The 6,345-nt window shown below is 42.5% G+C and overlaps 1 long non-coding RNA gene across 1 annotated transcript; it reads right to left on the bottom strand.

Annotated features, from left to right (window-relative positions):
- Positions 1 to 1,831: 1,831 nt before the first annotated feature.
- On the bottom strand, positions 1,832 to 5,346 carry LOC118605563. The gene is made up of 3 exons (XR_004952209.1): positions 5,303 to 5,346; positions 3,493 to 3,582; positions 1,832 to 2,550 (listed from the first exon to the last, which is right to left on the bottom strand). It is a non-coding gene; the product is annotated as an uncharacterized LOC118605563 (long non-coding RNA).
- Positions 5,347 to 6,345: the final 999 nt, after the last annotated feature.

Raw genomic sequence — 6,345 nt, 5'->3', positions numbered from 1 at the left:
AGACTGTCCTTCTCTCATAAGTCTATGACTTCATTCAATTAAATAAAGCTTTCCTTTTCTTTTTTTTCCCAGGGACTATCTTCTCTGTTTTACTGCTGCTATTTGATATTATCTAATGTTCCTCCATGAACTTACTGGAAAACAAGACCCTTTTCTTTTCAGATTTATGTTGTAATGCCATCATTTATACAAATTCATTTCAGGTCTATTTTGAGAATTATTATTTTTTTATTTTTAATTTTAGCAATAACATGTTACTGAATTTCTGGGCAGAGAATACTTTTTTTCTGTCTGGCAGTGAGTCACGGTTTTAATACCTTGAACGGCTTGCCACAGGCTCCTTTCTCACATATGGATTGCACTTTGAAATAACAGTGGGTTGAACCGGCTGATGTGATTTTTTTCAGGTTAGCTCGTTTGCAAAAGCTTAGAGAGCAGAGGAGTATTTTGTTAGAGGTCTCAGGTAAGGTGAAAGTCCACTATCAACTTTGATGACACAAAGAAAATGTTCCTCCCAGAAGCCAGATGTGAGCAGGCCCTCAGCAGGATGCGGGGCAGACTGTCAGGCTTTCACGTTTAGCAGGATATATATTTTTAATGATACTCTGGTGTCTTTCTTGGAGCTATTAAACACATGGGAATCACTGTTTGAACATTTCTGCACTTTTCTAAGCGTGTTATGTATAAACTAGCAACTATTTTCAGGTCACATTTTTCAACACGGAGTGATATATTTTATTTGCATCTTAGCAATGACTGAGTTCCTCTTGCATATTATTGAATGTTTTACTCATTTGGGAAAATCTGAGGAGGGAAAGTAACTTTGGCTAGTCAAAAATATAAGACTTATTGAACTGTTAAAGTGTAGTATTTATTGATTCTCAAATATGTAATAAGGGTTCTGTTGAAGCATTACATTAAAGCACTATAAGCAATTAACAAATTCTTGAGAAAATGTATTTATCCATCCATTTATCCATCTATTGTGGAACAAACAAACACTTTCACTGAACATTAAAGATCTAAAGATGCAGGAGACATTGATTTGCTTCAATGAGTTTGCAAACTAGTGATACGCCTAGGAATGTCAGAAGAAGAATTACATTCAGTATGAAAAACTATTATTCTAGAGGGAGAAAGAAGGTGGTAAGGGATCATGAAGAGGGTTCCTTTTTTTCTTTATAGGGGGAGGAGGCAGCGGACCAGGGGAGACTTCAAAAGCTAGCTACATGTATATAGCCTCCAAGGAAATGATCATGTAATTGGCAAGAGAAGGGCACCTCACACAGAGCAACAGACATCGATTTGACACAGGATCTGATTAAGCGCTAATTATGGGAAACAGAGCATCGGTGCTATGGGACTGCAGAGGAGACAGTGTCCACGAAGGCTGGAGTCACCGTGGAAACCTCCGTGCAGGCGCCTTGCTGAGCATGAAAGATGGTTGATGCTTTGCTAGGCTTTTCGTTTGTACACCTCAAGTAGGATAATCCAGGACAAGAATATTATCTATTGGAGAGAATGGGGGCCACTGTATACGTTTCCTGTATATCATACAAAGATGATTTTTCTTCAGTGACAAGCCCCCGGTAAGGTTAAGGGGAATCTACATGCACCAGGAACAGATGACTCCTCTTGTTGAAGCTGAACAGATGATTATATTGACAATAACGGAAATGAGAAGAACAATGAACTACAGTCACCCATTTGGAAGCAATGGGGCACGGATGTACATTGTAAGGAAATGCGGAGAATGAATCCCAGTTTCTCAGTAGAACCAAGAAGTAGCAGTCGCAGTTTTATAATCACTTATATATTTTTGTCGATCATATGAAAAGCGCAGGATGGAAATTTAGGAACGCCGAGATTAGAATTTTGGGGGGAGGGGAATCGAAGGATCTCTAGTGTACCGAAGGGGTCAAAGCATGTGGGGAAAGAAAGATGGAGCATATGGTGCAATACTTACAAACACATGCGTCTGAACTGCAGGTAATGAACAGATGAGATGAATTAAAGTCATCTGTTTCTACTACTCACTTCAACCCACTTGCACAATTCTGGGCCAAGTTTTGAAAGGAGGCCTCGCCGAGCTTCCTCTTCTGTAATTCCCGATAAATGGTGAAATCACTGGATGCTTACAGATAACTGCGAGTCCCAAAGGCGTAAGCTGAAGAAGACAAATCCTTGACGACCAAGAGAGTATAATGCGGAAGGTCAAGCTGTTAAACAGGAAAATCACTGTAACCAGAAAGTTTACGGTTTTACTTAGGGCCGTTATCTTTCAGGGGCCATTGGCTGGTGAGACTCAGGAAGCACCTTGGGGTAACGGCTTCCCCACAGTGAGGAAGAATATTTTAGGCAGCATTCAGTTCAGATGTTCTTTTCTCTCCAGAAGTCAGGGTGGTCTGTAAAAGCCCTTCCATGGCTGTGGGACAGAGCGAACGAGGTATTTTGTAGCAGGCAAGTGGCAGCAATCCCTCCCAAGTTGTAGAGTGGGCCCTGGAGCCCAGCCATGCTTTCCACAGTTCTTGCATTTGCATGAGTCTGCGCCTTCGCAAGTAAGAATAGAAATAGCTAGAGTTATGTAAAAACAACGAATGAAGACTCTGAACTTTAATGTGTGAATGTTGTGAAATCGTAGAAGACGCTAAGAATTCTCCAAGTTAGTCTGTAAAGAAGGTCACACACAGACTGGTATAGAATCCAGGAGGATTCTCGCCCTCTTCTGAACAAGGCTTCCAAAAGGAAGATGGGAACAGGCCCGTGATAGAAATATTTGCCTTACAGGTATCTGGCTAAGAGTTTTATCAATACCTTAGTGAGGAAAGATTGGAGGTAATACAACAAGCCTCTCTATAGCTTTGTCTGTACGATGGTGGTCGTAACTCTGGATCTTTGAGTATAATATTAATAAAGTACACATCATATATTTCATGGCATCCATTCAGGTGCTTTCTTTTCTTTTTTTTTTTTTCTCTCACTTTGAGAGAGTCTAAGTCCAAAATAACCTTATCTGAACTTGCTACAGAAAGATATCTAAACTAGGATAAGTGCAACCGATATTGGCAGAGAGAATAAGCGGCGGATTTCACTAAATGGTGCCCGAACAGGGCCAATTCCTCCTCGGCTGTGCCAGGTGAACATCCACGAGTTCGTGCTTGTTAAATGGGTCCATGGAATGTTTGAGAGCTGCCACAGGCACTAAGTCCAACGCCCTTCATTTTATAGGCGAGGATGCTGCAGGCCAAGGGAACTTCCCAGGAACTAGAATTTCACCCCCAGGACGTGAACCCCGGTTCTCAGCTCTCGGGGACCTTTACAAGAACACCAAACAGACCTGGAAAACGGACAGGGGAATCCACGTTGGTTTCCAGAAGAACCTACCGTGTAATGTAAACATTTGTATCCACTCTTAAAGGAGTTGTATTTTTTAATTTGAGGAACATATCCTGGTTATTAAACAACTGACAAAGAAGCCAACTGAGAACTTACTGTGATGTTCTCTTGCTCCGTTCTTATACTCTGGCTACCAGAGAGAATAGATACCTCTTCAGTTACTCCTCTTCTCTTTCCTCAGTATGGCTGGAAAACAACGAATTTGAGGAGGCTGACTGTGAGAGTATCGGGGGAACCAGACAGCCTTGCAAACTGTGTAATGGCAGCTGATCTGTCTCATCATCTAGATGGGCACATCTGTGATCTGACCAATTACTTCTCAGAAGGAGTGGAGGGTCCTTCTTCCTTCCTGCCTTTCTAGCCAGAAGCAAATCCCATTAGATTATATGAGGTCTCATCATAAAACAGAGAGGAGTCTGCATTACTTTTTAAGAGGAAATATAAATACCTCTTCTTTTTTTTTTTTTTTTGAGGAAATACGAGTGTTTCTGAAGACATATCAGCAACTTATAACTTGAGATTATAGAGATGAAAACACGTAGGATGAAAATTCCTTACTGGGGAATGAGTTCATGGGATGCAATGCAACTTCTTTGCTTGAGAGTTTAAGGACAAGTCTTGGAAATTCCTAGTTGCCAAACATCTTCAGGAAGGGGCATGAGACACGGGGGAGAAAAATAAGGAGAGCCATCTGGGCATGCGTGTGGGTGACCACACTGAAGTTGACCAGGTTCCCCTGAGTCTGCTGGGGAGGTGAGATATTTGAGAAAAACATCTTCCTCTCTGTCCTACTCTCTCTACATTCCGGTACTATTCCTTAAGGGAAATATTTAAATTGAGAGACATTCAAATTGAGAGAAATTAGAAGGTGCATGTTGCCATGTGGGAAAAATAGACTAAGGGAAGGAAAAGGGTGGCCATCGGAGGCGACAGCGTGCAAACCCGCAGCCAGGCAGATGTATGTGCTCACCCTACGGTGTCGGGAGATGCTTGAGCACAGCAAGCTTCTCCTGCCAGGGCGCTTCCATTGGTTCCCTCCTCCTCCAGGGCTCTTCCCCCGGCTCTTTCCTGAGAGACCCTTCTGGCTATGTCGTCCTTGCTTCCTGCTCTCTCATTCTTTGTCTAGAGGACCCTGCTCACATCTTTCATAATGTGATTCACCATCTATGATTTATTTTAGTTTAGTTATTCAACAAATATTTATCGAGCACTTATTCTATTTTCGGGCCCTGCTCTAAGCACTGGGAATGTGGCAGTGAACAAAACAGAAGGCCCCTGCCCCCTGAGCTTGCATTCCAGTGGGGGTACTAACAGCCAGCACTTAGCTGAGCCTTGTCCTGTGCCAGGCACAATTCTTGGCTTTGAACACATGGCAGTTCATTTGTCCCTGTGCCAAACCTCTGATGTAGGGACCCCGGAAATGGTAGTATAAGAAGGTTAAGAGACTTGCCCAGGTTCACATAGTTTGTTAATCATCCCTTGTTAAAGGACAGATCCTTGTTAATGATCTATTTTTCTCAGTAGAATAAACGTTCCATGAAGTTAGGGACCACTGGTGTCTTATTCCCTGTTATGTCTCTTGCATCTGGTAAACACAAGATGCTTATAAATATTTACAGAATGAATGGGAGAAAAAAAAAAAGGTCCTTCAAAATACCCAGTAGGAACAGTCTGGGCTATGTCAATGAAAAGGCTTTGCATTTAAGAAAACGTTAATTGCGGCCACGCTGGCTGTCTGATGGCAAAATCAGGCCTTCTTCTGCCTCTGGGTTTGATTTTTTCCTTCCGACATATAGAAATGCTTTCTATCAGACAGCCATGCTTAGCTGTTGCACACTTGTTAGTTAAGACTGAAACTGAAGTTTAGATTTTTCTTTTATTACTGCCTCCTTTCTCCCCTACTTACCGATGCTGCTGTGTTTAGTCTCCAGGAAGCTGAACCGAGTTCCTGAAATGAAAACCACCTCCCCCCAGCCTGGCTTTCGACTACATGACTCAGGGGCTGGCTCGGACACCCTGGCATAAGAACTCAAAAGCCAGAAGTTTGGAAGAGACTTTATTTTGGTATCTAAGTGAGAAGGAAATACCTGATATGACTTGTCAGCCTCGAAGAGGAAAAAAGACAGTAATAATAATAATATTAATAAAAGATGGTATCCTGGGTGAAGGCGCAACTGTTTACAAGCATGCATCCTGTGACACGTGGCTGTGCGATGTGGGCCAGGACATTTTCTGCAGCTCCATGGAAGCTCTGCTCTGTCGTCTGCGGATTCTTGTACCTTGGAGCTGCTTCTGAATGACGGATAATTAGTAGGATTCGTTGTTGGTGAATTAATGGAATTCACACATGATCAAACATAATCAGGAAGAGGCTAAAATAAAATTTGAGAATAAAACCAACTAAAACAGAGGGAGAAGAAAATCTTTCAATAATTGACGTATTTATCGAAAGGTTCCTTAGCAAGTGGACAGGAGATGCTCATGCTAATAAAAGTCGCAGAGGTACCACTGTTGTTGTCAGACACCGGGCTAAACCTTTTGTGTTTTGTGTGTCATCCATTTTTATTCCTCTTATAAGAACTCTTGTCACAGGTAGGATTATCCCTGTTTCACACATCGCCGGCTCACTGAGCGTGTCTACGATGAAGTTGGAGTTCTAACCTGGGTCTGACTGACTCCGAGGTTTTAGGATTTTGCCATGACACTGTAGGGGGGATAATCACCCTCGGGGCCCCAGGGAGAGAGAAGGAGGTAGGAATAGTGGCCTTCTATCCCCTCTTTTCTCCTGCCTCCTCAGGAATGTGGAGCTTAACACGACAATGGGCTGCAGAGGAAAATCTTTTTGGAATTTTTTAAGGATGCCTCTCCTAGCCTTTCTGCCACTTCTTGTCTGTCTGCCCAGCAGCCAAGAGTGTTTTGTACATTTGGGAGGAGATTTGAAGAGAAATA

This window comes from Rousettus aegyptiacus, unplaced genomic scaffold (assembly GCF_014176215.1).
Source record: "Rousettus aegyptiacus isolate mRouAeg1 unplaced genomic scaffold, mRouAeg1.p scaffold_m13_p_1, whole genome shotgun sequence".
NCBI classification, from domain to species: domain Eukaryota; kingdom Metazoa; phylum Chordata; class Mammalia; order Chiroptera; family Pteropodidae; genus Rousettus; species Rousettus aegyptiacus.
Note: the sequence above shows the minus strand (reverse complement) of the source record. Positions and strands in the feature narration are given on the sequence as shown.